Genomic DNA, 15881 nt, shown 5'->3' with positions numbered 1-15881 from the left:
CAAGTAAAACAGGAAACCATGTATCAATACTAATGTAAGTAAACAAATGAACAAATTGGAAGTTTGATGAGAAATGAAGTATTTGCCTAGTTTCAAGTACCTCCCCAGGAAATATGGACCAATTATGGTTGGAAGGCAGCTATACTCACCACTATACCACCAGTGCCACCCATATGGACCAATTATAAAGAGAGAGAGAGGTTAATGTTACAAAGGAGAAGGCTGACAGATAATCAAGCGAAGATCACTAGTAATAGCAAAAAATCAAAACTGAGTACAACTTATTAGAATTGTTTGTTAAAAAAGAATATAGTATCATACTTCTGTTTTTTTTACCAGCCAAAAATACATTAGCTGACTCTAATGATAAATTACATTTTTTCCAGGTAAGTAGTAAACAATTCACAAAAGTATCAACACCATGAAAGTCAAAGAGACATGATAACTGCATGCAACTGGGATCTCAAACTGGATCCTGCTTTTATAAAGAACATTGTTGGAGTAATTGGAGAAACCTAAATAGGACATGAGAATTAAATGGTAGAAATATATGAATGTTAATTTCTTGAGTTTTGATGTTTTACCTTCTTTATGGAGGAGAAGATCTGTGTTTTAAGGAAGTACACAAAGGATTTGGGAAGGATGAGGTATCATGATGGCACGTTATACTCAAATGGTTCAGGTAAAAATAATAATTATTTGTACTCTGTAACTTTTCTATAATGTGAGATTATTTTCAAAATAATAAGTCTACTCTAACTTGAGAATCTACTTGTAGGTATTCTAAGGAAATAGCTGGAAGCGATAGGCACAATATGTGAACAGATGATATACAAAATATGTACGTACAAATGGCCATCATTTCTGTTTGCAATAGCAAAAAATTATTAATAAACACTGGCAGGGAAAAAAGCCCATGCTATACTGTTAAAAAGTAGTCGTATGGGCCGGGCGCAGTGTCTCACGCCTGTAAGCCCAGCACTTTGGGAGGCCGAGGCGGGTGGATGACGAGGTGAGGAGATGGAGACCATTCTGGCTACGGTGAAACCCCATCTCTACTAAAAATAAAAAATAAAATAAAATAAAATAAAAAAGTTAGCCAGGCGTGGTGGCGCGGCGCCTGTAGTCCCAGCTACTCCGCAGGCTGAGGCAGGAAAATGGCGTGAACCCGGGAGGCGGAGCTTACCTCCGAGCTTGAGCCGAGATCGCGCCACTGCACTCCAACCTGGGCGACAGAGGGAGACTCCGTCTCAAAAAAAAAAAAAAAAAAAAAAAGGGAGTAATATGTACGTTATACTTCCACATGAAAAAAATGGAAAGAAAATTGTTAAGTGTCTGTGGGTGCTCAGTAATGCCTTTCCTCTACTCTTGGTTTCCATGCAAAAACATTTTACTGGGTCTTTACTTACTTGCCCTTGGAGAGATGTTATGACATTTGGTAGATAAACTTAGGAATAAACTTGGGAAGAACTGCTGGGCATGCCAGGCTCAACTACCTTTCTCTCTCTTTCATTCTTTGGAATAGAACTCAAAAAACAATTTTTAAATCCTTTTTCAAAGGCACTGTCTCCTTTCAGGTTAGAAGGAGGCCAGGAACTACGTTGACTGAGGCTGCTGTTTCAGTTCTTTGCTTTTGGATCTACCAATTCAAATCCGTTATCTGTCAATCATAGAGTAATATTTTGCTCTGATGTTTAACTTGTTTTGGTCTATTCCCCACCCAGGCATAAAGAAGGGATACTATTTATCCGAGTCTCTCAGAGGCCTCAACAAACCTTGGAGCATATAGAGAAAATGTGAGCAATAGGTACTTTTGGTGATGGGAATACAGGTGATATTTATTTCCCTTTTGCAGTTGCCCGTCCATTTTTTTTTCTTTTTTTGCAATGGTCATGTTTCATGTTCTTCATCAAGAAGATGCAAATAAAGCAATTCTCTCAGAATGACAGACAAAATGATAGAGGTTTGAAGGTAAATGTAACACAATAACTTTGGAACCCAGAGTCCCCTAGGAACTCATAGGATATTTGGCCATTGTTACACATGACAAACAGAAACATGTCCCCCTTTCAAATCACATGACTGAAATTTGAATTTCAATCTTGGTTTTCATTACAGTTTTTAAAAAGATGTCAAATACTTTAAATGTTGGTTTTGCAGAAATATAGGGCTAAACAACCAGCATATTTTTTGTGTGCTTTTGTGATAATCAGAAATAAAATTGGTTTTCTTAAGATAAGTAACAGGTAGTTTTTTTGTCTTAGCCAAGGTTCCCTTAGTTAGGGTAAGAGAAACCTAATTCTGGTTTGAGCAAGAAAATTAATTTAAAAATTACTGGAGGCCAGGCGCGGTGGCTCATGCCTGTAATCCCAGCACTTTGGGAGGCCGAGGCGGGTGGATCACAAGGTCAGGAGATCGAGACGATCCTGGCTAACACAGTGAAACCTTGTCTCTACTAAAAATACAAAAAAAAAAAAAAAAAAAAATTAGCTGGGCATGGTGGCGGCCGCCTGTAGTCCCAGCTGCTCGGGAGGCTGAGGAAGGAGAATGGTGTGAACCTGGGAGGCAGAGCTTGCAGTGAGCCAAGATCGCACCACTGCACTCCAGCCTGGGTGACAAAGCAAGATTCCATCTCAAAATAATAATAATAATAATAAATATAAAAATAAAAATTACTGGAAAGCTGCTGAGTTTCTATCAGGGTCTATATGCACCTATGATGAATGTGAAGAACTTTCAAATGGAAATCTGAGGTATTTGCAATAGGTAAAATTAGGTGTATTTCTCATCGTAGTGCCCTGCTAGCTTCTGCAACCCTTTTCTTTGGCATCTCCCTTCTTCACTTCCTGGGGCATGCTATAAATTTGTTTTAAAATCTTGTTCCATTTGGTTTTCTTGTTTTTAAAAACTTGGTTCTGACACTCTTGAGATTTTTATACCTCTAAGCCATTTCACAAAGAAGATAATATCAAAAGTCAGGTTATAAAAATTACAAAGCAATAGCAAGTTTAAAGACTTTAAACAGTGGGAGAAAATATAAAAATGAGTAATCTTTAGCACTGTATGTAACGATTGGAAAAAGACAGTTATGAGGACTCGTCTATCTTCATGTATCCATTCATGATGGATGTGCTTTGTAGCGATATTTTTTTTCCCTCTTTAGGATCTTCCAAGTCTCATGGATAGGAAAGATAGATTTCTAAAGAGGCTATGCTATGCCTTTAGGAAACTGAGGATGAGGCCGGAGTAGTAAATAACTCCTACTTAGAAGGAGTATATAGGGTGTCATCTCTGAGAACATGGGAGTTAGTTATGTAAACGTTCAGATGATTTTCCAACATTGTGTATGGTAAGGAAGAATTTTTTAAAAAGACCTTCTTACAGATACTAGAGGCAAATGAATGAGAAATAAGTACATGCTATGGGATTTTCCATTATTTCACAGGATAGAAAAGTTTGATCTCTGTAGCCTGATTTTGTTCTTTGGCCCTGAACTTGTTCAAGTTGACTTGTGTGTCCTGAACACTGATCTAGTTGTTCACAAACTAGGGTCAGCCAACCGTAGTGGTATGTTGATGTATTCTTGGGAATCGAGAGTTCTTTATTATAATCTTTTAATATTATGGCTAAAAAACCCAAAATATCAATGTGTAAATATATAATGTAAGCATGGATTTGTTCATCTCATCAACCTCCTTATTCCTAAATACTGGACGACCATTTGTTTTATTTTTATAATCACATTGATACCAAGTGATCATCTAAATGACATTATTTAATTTTTAATGATTGTTCATAAGTTAATTGCTAAAGAGTTATTTACAGAAAAAACAACTATCATTTGTCCTCAGATTAATATTTTTAATATAATTACTTTTATGTGTGCTTGACTGTTGTGATAAAGAGAAAAACAGTTAAAAGAGGACCCCAGCCAAATTATTATGAGGACTGATTTCTGATATTAGCTTTAGTACCTCTGAACCATGAGATTTGGGGAAAGTCACTTTAGAGCCCTAGACTTCAGTTACCTTGTATTTAAAATAAGGGAGTTTAGCTGGAACTAGTTAATCTGTAAACATAGTTTCCATTTCAAAAATTGTGAAATGATGCCTTTTTAAATGGAAAAAGCATTAAGGAGAAGAAAACTGATTCAGTTACAGGGTCTTTGGGGGAAAATTTCTAGCACCACCCTCTCTCCTAATTACAGTAAAACATGGTGGGATATAAGAACCAAATATTTATTATTTTCTCTGCACCTATCACAACTCTATTTTAACTCCTGTAAATGTGACTGTGACTCCGTGAGCTAGAGTATAGAATTCCTGTTGACAGTTATAATTGATAGGCACAGAAAGCGTAAGGATGGAGTTTGGAATGGAATCTGGCCTGTCTGACTCTAAGCCCTGTATCCATTGTAATACATTATAACTGCTAGCTTTGCAAAATGCCTTTTTCCTTTTCTCATCTATTTTCACACTCAAACTAAAATTTAGTAAACTAAATTCTGAGCAGCACAAAAAATTTTAGTAAAGGTCCTCTCATCCTTGAAGAACTTCTTATATGAGGATACTCCTTCTCGCTCCCTTTCCCACACAGAACTTTACTAAAGGTCAGTAAGAATGGGCTGTTGTGTTTTCTCTCAAATCCTATACAGAAGTCCTTAATTCTGAGGTAAACATCTGAATGGAGCAAATTAGTATGATCTGGGGGTTAAGGCAATTTTCACGTGTGTGTATGTGTGTCCGTTTTAAGGCATAACAAAGTCCAGAGATGAAGGCCGAGTTAAAAAACAAATGAGGACAAACCAGTCAGCTGAGGTGCGGCCAGAGCAGCAGCAACTGTGTCTGCTTTCTTGATGAAGGCTGTGAAGACGGCACGTTTTACTCTTATTCGTGTATTTCTTTTGACACTTTCCCCCTCTATGAAGCCTCAGAGGTGTTTTAAAATTGTGTTAGGAAACACACAGAGATAAGAAAAAGCAAATGGTCTTGATTTAGTGTCTCAGGGAGGAGGCTGGAAAGGAAACGCGGCGCGAGTGGGGTGGGAGAGGGGGCCTGTGGTTTTGCTTCTGTCCAGGCTAAAGACTGAGGAAGGTAGGGCCCCTCCTTCTGCGGATGGGTTTCTCTCTCATTCCACCCTCCACCCACCTCCGGTTCCGCGTGCACGCGCGGGATAGCTCAGTGGGCCCACAGATAACGACCATCAGAGATTAAAGAAGGAAAGTCAGCGAGCTTGAACACAGGCGTCCCGTGTGGAAATGTCCAAGGAGACCGCCAGAAGTGCGCAAGCCGGAGTCGGCTAGAGTTTCCTTCTCACCGAGAGGGGGAGCCCGGCGTTCCCGGCCGGGAGCGACCCGGAGTCCCGAGCCCCGCGTCCCAGCTGCCGCCAGCGCCAGTTTTGGATTCAGCGGATTAGGAAGAGGAGGGAGGGGGGAGAGAGCGCGAAGAGGGAGGGGACCGAAGCTGGAGGGTCCCGAGTCCAGCGCCGTGTTGACGTAGAGAAACTTTCCCTCTCGGCCTCGGAGACGGAGCCCCGGCCGTGCTGGAGTGGAGATAGCCAGGCTCGGAGGACCCGGCAGCTCTCCACGCCCCTGCCCGAAGCCTGACCCGACTGCATCTCTCAGTGAGGTACGGAGATTTATCTGGGCTCTTCCCTGGCTGCGAGCCCAGGCTCCCTCCAGGTAGCGTGGAATCGCTTAGAAGCTGATATCCCGAGGGGCGGTGGGGATGGACAGCTCTGGCCACCAGTGTCCGGAAAGGAGGGCACGGAGCTAGCTGCGCGTAGCCGCTGGCCAGCAGGTTGTAAAAAATTAGGACAGCTAAATGCTCAGGGAGTCGTCCAGCATGAAAGGAGGCTAAGACCTGTTGACGCCTGCTATGGTAGCGCTTGAAAAATGACTGGGGGAGTCCAGCGAGGTCGGGGACGCAGCGGTCTCCGGGCTCCAGAAGCCTCCTTAGCCTTTTGTGGTAACTTTGGTCCGGCGGCGGGGGGCCAGTGGGCAGGAGCTGGAGGGAGGCGGTGGGGAAACCGTGGATCAGTCCGGCTGAGGGTGCGTGGATCAGACTGGGCTGAGCAGGCAAGTCATCGTCGGGTCACAGCGAGGCGACCCAGGAGCGAACTTCCAGGGCAGCCTCCCTTTTGTTGGCGCTGGGAGAGAATGTGGGCATGGGGGTGGGGAGGCGCGAAGCTCTGAGGCCGGGCCGCGGATACTTTAAAGCTCAGAGCTGGGAGGGCCCAAAGGAAGGGGCGGCGTCCACATGGTTACCCTTTTGCTGCGAGGGTCAAGTAGCTTCTTCTGGAGGGCGCAAGGCGCGGCGGGGGTGATGAACCCTTGGGTTCTGGCTCCGACTGCTAAATTCGCTTGGCCGGGTCCACCTTCTCGTGGCCTCACTCGCTACACGGATCAGAATCCGGTGCAGGCAGTTCTCTCTATTCTGCGGCTTCTGCGGCTGCCGCGCTGACTTCCCTGTGTGCGGGAGGGAACTCTGGGCAGGCTGGTTTTCTTGGAATGTGTTTACGATGTTGAATGGGACTTGAACAGGAAGCTGGACGCTGCAGCTGGAACTAGCGTGCCAAGGTAGAGTAAGGAAGACTTAGCTGGTGTTGGGCTTGGCGGGTCCACTTGGTACGCTGGGCGAACTCCAAGTAAGTGAGGGCTGGCAGTCAAGGTACCCCTCCCTAGGTCCTAGTAGTGTTTCCCAACTGAGCTCGCCTTACTCTCATTTGCAATCAGACATTTTACATGCACTATTTCAATCTGCAAGTTTGACAAAGTGTAATGCAGTCAATTAGGAAGGATTTAATAAATTTATTTTGTGCCTGCTTTTGAAATATGTTACACCAACATTTGAGAATAAAAAGTTACGGAGAATGTTCAAGTCATGACTCATTTCTAGGACTAGCAGGAGACAATACTGATGATTTTGTGTCTGTATTACAAAATGGGTGATTAGGTGCTAAAGTAAGGGAGATTATTAGACAGAGTGAATGTGAGGAAGTAGAAAACTTTCAGAGGAATTGGAAATTCTTCAGATTTGCAAATTGCTCCCTTTCTCTGCTAGTCTTTCCCTTTCCCCCCCCATATGAACAAGTAGCCTTGGCTGGAAAATCCACAAATTGGGAGAGTGCAGTCGCTGGTGACTACAAGCTTTGCTGGAAACAGCAGACAGGCTAAGGTACTGCCCCACTGCATAATTAAAGGTCTCCTTGAGCTGTCCAGGAGTGTTTTCCAAGTTTTTACGACTGACAAGGAAAAAAAGAGAGGAACCTGGCTGGCAGCCAAACTAGACTGAGCTCAGTAGCCAGGCATGAAAGAGACTGGGGAAGTTGCAGGGGCTAATTGGAAAGGGGCTGTCGGTTGTACTTGGGGTTTAAACAAGAGGTTTCTTTTGCAATGAGAATTTTTAGGTGGCTAAGATCGGTCTTCTTGGCAAAAAAATAAACTAAGCATAGAGTGCAGTTGGATATGACCGAGGAAATTACAAAAAGGGCTCCAGGAGCAAAGTCTGAACTTTCCTTATCAGTGTTGCAGTGGAATAGCTGGGGGCCCGATGCTGTTTGTGCTGATCATGCTTTGCAAATGCCCACACTTTGTTGCTAGTGGTCTCCTTGGACGAGGTTTGCTGCAACTTCAGTTCCTTGACTTCGGCCTTACTTTGTTTTCATAGCAGCAAGAATTGAAGACTTAGGCAGATGATTTTCTGCCTAAATTGAATAATTCAATTAGGTATTCTCAACTAGCATGGATTTGGGTCATGGAATTAAAGTAGAAAACGTATCCAGCATGACTTCTTTGTGCTTCTCAAAAGTGATCCTGATAAACAGATCTTGCTCTTTCATGTGAAGAAGTAAAAGGTGAGATGATCTCAGTATTTCACACATTTGCCCTTTACTGCTTCCTAATTCCAAACCAGCCAGGAACTCAAAGCCTTAGCTGCAATTCAGACTCTTCTTTAGGTATTAAAGTTGTGTATGTTTCATCTCTCTTTTTTTTTTTCTTCAGAGAGGTGGGTTGTAGGTTTACTATTGTGGGCTTAGGGGTTAAGTGGTTAAAAACAAACAAACAAACAAACTGATGTGGTTTATATTTCCTCTGTATTTAAGAGTTTGAGATTGTGAATATCAGCCTGATCTCTGAGACTCACTTTGTGAATCACCCTCAGCCAAATGTTTTCCCTGACTATGATTTCAGTTTTTCCACTTGCAAAGTAAAGAAACTTTCCTTTACATAATTACAAGATTATTGTGAGAATTAAAGAGATGAAATAATGTTAATAGGCTTTTCGACATAAAGGTCATAGGATTTGACTCAGCTGACTCAGTTGAGTTTATGGGAATAGAATAGGAATACTTCTATGTTGAATACCCATGTAATAGTGACATATCTGGATCTAATTTATAAAAATTACCACTTTTACATTTTAATCATAGCTTTAATTTAATCATAAATTTTAATTTTTGAGGACATAAGGGAGATTTTGTTATGGTGAAGGCTGAGTCATTTTCTCAGACAGAAAAGAACAATTAGCAAATTCATTTATTTTTATTTCAGTTTATATTTATACACAAGACCAGTTATTTTTAAAGTCCAGCTCAATTTTACCTTTATGAGAAGTTACCAAGTATATTCACAGAACTTGGCTCTCTTCTCAGAAATAATACTTGAGAAGCTGAAATATATTTATGACATACAAACAGACTTTCTTTTCTTAGTGGCCACAACAATTTCCTTAAGAATTTGGAGGATAGATTTTGGAGCCATTCATTAATAAATCCAGCCAATGTTTGTTGCATGCATATCATGCATCATCAGGCCTGTATTCCAATCAGCACCGAACTTCTCAGCTCTGTGATTTCTGTGCATGTTGTTTTACTTCTTAAACATTTTTCCAACATATCATTTATTGTCTATATTTCTGTCTATAATTTATGAGCCTGTTCATTGTTGATTCATTATGATCATTGTGAAATATTTACTTTTTAGTGTGACATGTCAATTAGTAAAATATACTACATATTTTTATGGTTCATTGTACTGTGCTACAGTCGTGGATGTTTAACTTAACTCTTTTTTGGGTGAACAGATCAATTTATTAGAGAAAACAGAATAAGTATAGATAAATTGTTTAAAGGATAAAGTCTTTTGCTAAAATACCTAGTCATAGCTTTTATTTTTAGACTTTATAATTAATAGTGAATCTGTAAAAAGCACATATATGTGGGATATAGTAGTTGGGTTGAAACTTACACTATGGGTATCCTTGAACAAGTGGCTGTTCGAGGATATATTAGGGTAATTTTAATATAAAATGTCAAATTTTACCTTTCATTTTAAATTAGAAATCCTTAAAATTCTTATTTCCATTGATGAATGGTAGGTAATTTTAATTTAAATTTTACTTAGCAGAGTGATTTGTTTGTGATTCAATCCGCGACATTGCAATTTGTTTTCTAAAACCTCTAAAGGATAAAAAATGTTATTTTATTTCAGTATAATAATGAATTCAAAGATAGTTACAGAAGCTAACTGCATAACTGCTATGAGCCCTGGTCCCTAAACGTATTAGAGGCTGGTGGATCTAATATTGTTTGCCTTAATGCATTTAGAGATCAGGAAACTTAAACTTTTTCCTATAAGAGCATAAAATATACTCAGATTGGAAGAGGAAAAAATGGTATAACTTTGAACAGAGAAATTGCTTCACTTTCAAACACTGGGGATATGAAATTGAAGTCAGGCCTTTATTTTTAAAGAGAATGGCTAAAAGTCATTGTTCCAGAGTAAGACTTAGAAAACAATGCTTATACTGTTTTCAGGCCCTTGTTATTTGCTAGTTTTTTGTTTGTTTTATGCCTAAGAAATGTTTTCAGCCACTCTAATGATGCTTACCATGCATGATTAATTGTCATCAGAGGACAGTTAATTGACTCAAATATTGTGTGGGACAATAAGTGTCAATTTTCTGTTTACATTGAAATGGTATAGTTATGGCGAATTTGAAATTAGTTTTGTCTTTCAGTATTGTATACTTAAGAATAGTTTTGAAAAGGCTGCCCTAATTTGCACACATAATATGAATAAGTAAGTTAACTTATATAGAAATTGTGATTTTTCAGTATATTTTGTGCTAAATTGCAAAGATTAATATGGCTTTTTAAAGGAAGTTTTGAATAACCTTGTGTGTATTTTCTAGGATGCAACTAAGAGAGTGCATCTAGATATCAATACCTGCCTTTATTTCATGTTTGTTTTTTGCTATTAACATTATATAAATGTACCTATACATCAGCTGTATCACATGCCTCCTGATGAAGAAGTTCAGAATAGACCTTAGAAACTTCCATGTTTTGGGGGACTACTTTCTCTCTGTCTCTCTGTCTTTGTCATTCTCTCTCTCTTTGTCTGTCTCTCTCTCTCTGTCTCCATTTCTTTCTCCCTTTCTATGTGTGCATATTTATGATACATATATATTCTTTGATGTTTCTCTATTTGTGCTATAGTTTTTCTGTAGGGAAAAATAGCTTCAGTTAATTGATATTTTTGAGCCCAATTTTAACAACTAATTAAAAATGTTGCCCAGATAAGTATCGCTAGAAATCCTAGAAATCCTTTTTTTTTCTTTTTTCCAAATTCTAAAAGTGTTTTTAGACTTCTATTTATACCTCTGAAAGAAGAGAAAAATAGTTGGCAAGATCTTCTACCTACATTCTTGGTTGTAGGCTCCAATGATGGCATACTCATGGCCCTTTCTACTCTTCTTAAGTAGAACACAAGCACATGTGCAGTTAACTACTGTAAGAAGGTAAATTCACTACTTAGAAGTTAGATACTACTGATAAGTTTATGAGGTATTGTGAAGTGAGAATTTTATACAAATGTAGTGTTTTCCTGGTATAGTACAGCTTTTTCTTAATATCAGGTGTTACAGTTGATCCATTCCTTGAAACTTCATCCACCAGTCCTCCAGGAACATCAAGGATCTTAAACTTTGCCAGAGCTACAAAGGCAAAGTTTAAGATCCTTGAAGTTCCTGTGGGAACAATGGATGGCTATCTTTATTTCTATAAGAGAGGAGGCTGAAGACTGTGGGCTCAGTCTTCAGCCTCCTCTCTTATAGAAATAAAGACAATCATTTAAGAGCATACATAATCTACTGACTGAATCACTAATGATTTGCCTGTTTATAGCTGTATAATATTTCATGAGGTGATAACTATTGTTCTCATTTGGTTTGTATTTAAATGAGATAATATCAATTTTAAATATAATTTTAGCCAAAAAAAAATCAAACAGAACATTTGTAGTATGGTAGCAAACATGCAAATTTGAGATAAAAAATTGAAATAAGAGAATAAATGTGATTTTAGCTTCTCAATTTTTTTCATAGCCGTTTATAACCATCAAGAGATACCATGTTTTAAGTAAAATTTTAATAGCAAATAGGTTCATTTACCCAGATTTCAACCTAGGTGAATTAAAACATAGGGTTATAAGTACTAATGAGAGTTTTGTTTAAGCAACAGAGTATTTTGTAAAGTGTCTTTGAAGGTCAAAGTATGTGTTATGCTCTGTAATTTATTTTATTTTTGTCTGCTTTGAGGAACTGTGTAGTAATAAAGGACTTTGGTTGATGATCAAACTCTCCTTTTACTTCCTTGATGATGTGTTATTATAGTCATAAAGATGTCCAATAACATAAACACTGAACTTTACTAGTAGTGCAAATAAATACAGAGAAAGTTTGGCTGATTAGAAAGAATAATTACATAACTGAATTAATTTCAAAGCAATTTATCTCTATGCTGAATATGTTAATTAAATATAATTAGAGGGTGTTTATGGATTGTAGTCTCTCAGAATATAGTTTGAGAGAATTTTTAAGGAGTCACATTTGAGTAAACAAATTTTATTTGAAATTACATAAATGCAATCTGAAATAGCAAAAGTGTATTGGTATTTTGGATTTATAAAATAGCATTGTTTTAGAATAACAATGGCTATTGCTTTAAATTTTTATGAATTATTTTTTCTGTTTTAATGCATCACCATGACTGGATATATAGGAGAAAAACCTTTAAGCTTCTTAACAGTAAATCAGTAAGAGGTCTCATATTGCTAATGTCTTTAATCATTTTAAAGGAAGAACTACTAAATTTGTAAAATCTGAGTTATCATAGGTTTAGTTGATTACATTAAGCAGACTAGGAAATTCATGATCAATTTGGAAAAATAAAATTTTCTAGAGTAGTGCAGATGAGGTTTTAGAGAACAACATTTTAGACTTGATGTTGTTGGAAGTAAATGCTCGGTGCTGCCAAGTGAATATAGCACTCAGGCAAAAGTTTGCTCAGCAAGGCAATTTACTTCTATAAAAGGGTGCCTCTCGCAGATGGAGCAATGGTGAGAGCACACCAGACAAGGGAGGAGAAGGGGATCTTACTATTAATGCAGCTAGTCCCTACTGCTTTGTCTTTCTCCTATTGGCTAGGGTTGGACCGCACAGTCTAAGATAATTCCAGCTGGCTATTTTAAAGACAGCAGGGGTACGAGCTGGAGTGGCGGGGTGAGAAGTTTTGGTGGGGAGGATGGTTACAGAGCAGGTGACCAAGGATTACTAAGGACAGAGCAGGTGATAGAGGCTAGGAGGGGGTTGTTTACTGAAACTAGGGGCAAAGAGTTGTAAAGAACAAGGAAGTTAAAAATGGAAAACAAAGAACAGGGAAGCTCAATATACTAACATATTGGTTCTTTGAAGAGGAATTTACTGTATCCTACAATGTAATGAATCTTTCTTTGGGACTTTCTTATTCAATGAGATTTCATCTTTATTCAGTGATTTTCTATTCACTTATATACATTTGAAGTCTTTCCCGCCTTCTCATTCTGGGAAATATAACTGTGTTTAAACTGTGAATCTGCAAATAAAGAGATTCTGATATGAAACAGTTGAATTTAATAAATACTTATCAAATAACATTTGTTCTTTTTGTGGTTGTGTGATTAGTAGGTGACAGAGACCTCCTTTTACTAACTTAAATTAACTTAAATAGAACTTGGTATTTCTATATAATTCTGAGGTACAGTGCAGAGGATGTTGAGGAAGGAGGAGTGGGGAAAGGGGGTATTCACCAGTGTGAAGGGAAGCAGTGTATGGAAAGAATGTGTGCAGGTGATTCTTAGACCAAGTCACAGAGGATGAGGATGAGTTGGGCAGGCATTGAAAAGGGACAGTTTCAGTCAGAGCAGGTGGGAAAGGCAAGAAGGCATGAAGCCATGAATACGGTTTAGGAGAACAGCTTGTGGATTTTACAGTTATAGAGATGTTCCTCCTTTATGTTTCCATGTTCATGAAATAACCATTAGTAATTACATAAAGGAGTTTTAGCTGGATTAGTAGTTTTAGCTGAATAATTTTAGCTGGATTATCTTGCAAAACAACCATCTTGTTTTTCTTTCTTTTTTTCCATTTCTCCAGACCTGATCAGCATGTAATTGGAATCACAAGGAGTAGGTTGTGCTCTCAATTTCATATTTATATTTAATTTCAGAACATGCAAATTAAAAAAAGTTTATCTTTTTCACAGCATTAACTATATTGGGAGGAGTTATGATTTGGCTCTGCATCTTGTCTTATGTTTGTTTATTTTTCATATATAAAGAACAGATGTGTTAAATAGTTATCTCCTGCTTGGTAATAAGTAACTGTGCTGGTATTAACAATTTTTATGAATAATATTGAAAAAATAATTTTTTTTCTGAACATATGGAAACTTGATAATTTTTCTATGCATCATTGACTTATTTAAGATTATGTATTTGGCTATATGGTGTGGATTACTTACTGATCATTGTTGATAAAAAATTTAAATGTGTGCTAAGAAGTTTGGAAAATGAATTTAGAATATATACAAGTACAACAAATTACTACCTTATGAAGGGGACCTACAATTAAAACATATATAACATAATTTAGTTCCCTATATTCCCTTCTTTGCTTGGCTTGACCATTCTGTGAGATACATCTATTTTAAAATTAGCTTATTATTGATGTTTGATTTATTTGAAACTAATGATTCAACTTTATTTTTGAAGTATGTGACAAGAGCAGTCTCTTTAAACTTGTTAATTTGAAATAGCTAATATATAGAGCTTCACATTTATAAATCAGTTTAATAGGTCTGGACCACCTTGAAGTTCCAGGGATGGGTCTAAGGTAATAGTTTTGTACTTGAAAATTGACAATACCGTCAAGATCACAGTAAGAAATAACTGTCTTTCAGTCTCTTTCTGGCTTTTGGCTTCACTTTGTGTTTTCTGTAATGGTAAGCATCAAGCACCACTGACACTTATTTGCTTCCTTCTCCTGTTGAATGTCCAGGTTCCTGTTTATTTATTAATTTATTTTAGAGACAGGGTCTCACTCTGTCACCCAACCCGGAGTGCACTGGTGCAATCATAGCTCACTGCAGTCTCAAACTCCTGGACTCAAGTAATCCCCCCACTTCAGCCTCCCAAGTAGCTGAAACTATAGGTGCATGCCACCATGCATGGCTAATTTTTAAATTTTTACAATTCCTTCTAGAGACAGGTTCTCACTGTGTTGCCCAGGCTGGTCTAGAACTCCTGGGCTAAACAATTCTCTGGCTTTGACCTGCCAATGTGCTAGGATTACAGGTGTGAGCACTGTATCTGGCTCCAAGTTCCCTTTTAATGACACTTAATGACATTGGGTTAAACCAGGTGTGATTTTGTACCTGAAGTTAACTCTTCTTTCCATTTCTTGCATTTCCATTTGTAAGAAGCATGTTTTCACTTTTGAGAGCTATATCACCTTCCTTGTACTGTGGCACAAATTATTGATAGTCCACTAAAATCTATTCCTTATTCTTCTTTTCCCTAGTATTATTCAAAAGTCCACTCTTTCCCACATAACTCAGGGGAAGTCAATCCCACTCCTAATTCAAGGGAATTTTAGATTAGGTTCAGCTAAAAATCTTGGTGTTTCTATGCCCCTTGGCAGTGATTGTTCCTTGTCCCAGTTATAGTTATATGTCACATGTCAGGTGAAATGGGAGGACTAAGGGGAATGGGTAGAAAAGATTTAGTTCCACTTAGCAAGGGAACATTGGATGAGAAAGCACATGTTGGCTTTTGATATTTGTCCTATCTGGAATACATGCTTCTTCAAATTGCTACAGGGATCATTTTTTGTCACGAGGAGATTCAGCTTGAGGGCAAAACAAATGCCTTAAAATGGCAGAAAAAATATAAAAAACTTGGGTGCTTGATGGAATCATTGAGTTGACTCCCTACTATATTTCTGGATTTACTGCTGTGTGAGATAATGAATTTCTTTCTTGTTCAAACCAACTTGAATAAAATATTTGGCTACTTAAAATAGTATCCTAATTATAGCCATTATTATTATTATTATGATTATTATTATTATTTTTTTTTTTTTTTGAGACGGAGTCTTGCTCTGTCTCCCAGGCGGGAGTGCAATGGCGCGATCTCGGCTCACTGCAAGCTCCGCCTCCCGGGTTCATGCCATTCTTCTGCCTCAGCCTCCCGAGTAGCTGGGACTACAGGCGCCCGCCAACACGTCCGGCTAATTTTTTGTATTTTTAGTAGAGATGGGGTTTCACTGTGTTAGCCAGGATGGTCTCGATCTCCTGACCTCGTGATCCGCCCGCCTCCGCCTCCCAAAGTGCTGGGATTACAGGCTTGAGCCACCGCGCCCGGCCAATTATAGCCATTATTAAATGATATCTTAATTTTGTAAATAAAAGTTTTAGAAGTAGTAATTTAGATTATTGAAGAAACTTTACAGACTACTTGGGTTTTATAAATTTTAGATATGGTTAGTGCTATTAGTCTGTAA

At 38.4% G+C, this 15881-nt stretch overlaps 1 protein-coding gene across 4 annotated transcripts in view; it reads left to right on the top strand.

Annotated features, from left to right (window-relative positions):
* The first annotated feature begins 5203 nt into the window (after positions 1 to 5203).
* GULP1 (GULP PTB domain containing engulfment adaptor 1) overlaps positions 5204 to 15881 on the top strand; it is a 317880-nt gene continuing 307202 nt past the window's right edge. For all 4 annotated transcript variants that reach the window (XM_032755190.2, XM_032755188.2, XM_058440353.1 and 1 more), the window contains exon 1: positions 5204 to 5627. The gene's annotated coding sequence lies outside the window, so the exon portion shown is untranslated. The remainder of the gene's footprint in view (positions 5628 to 15881) is intronic.

Source organism: Hylobates moloch, unplaced genomic scaffold, assembly GCF_009828535.3.
Source record: "Hylobates moloch isolate HMO894 unplaced genomic scaffold, HMol_V3 SCAFFOLD_1, whole genome shotgun sequence".
Lineage (NCBI taxonomy): Eukaryota > Metazoa > Chordata > Mammalia > Primates > Hylobatidae > Hylobates > Hylobates moloch.
Note: the sequence above shows the minus strand (reverse complement) of the source record. Positions and strands in the feature narration are given on the sequence as shown.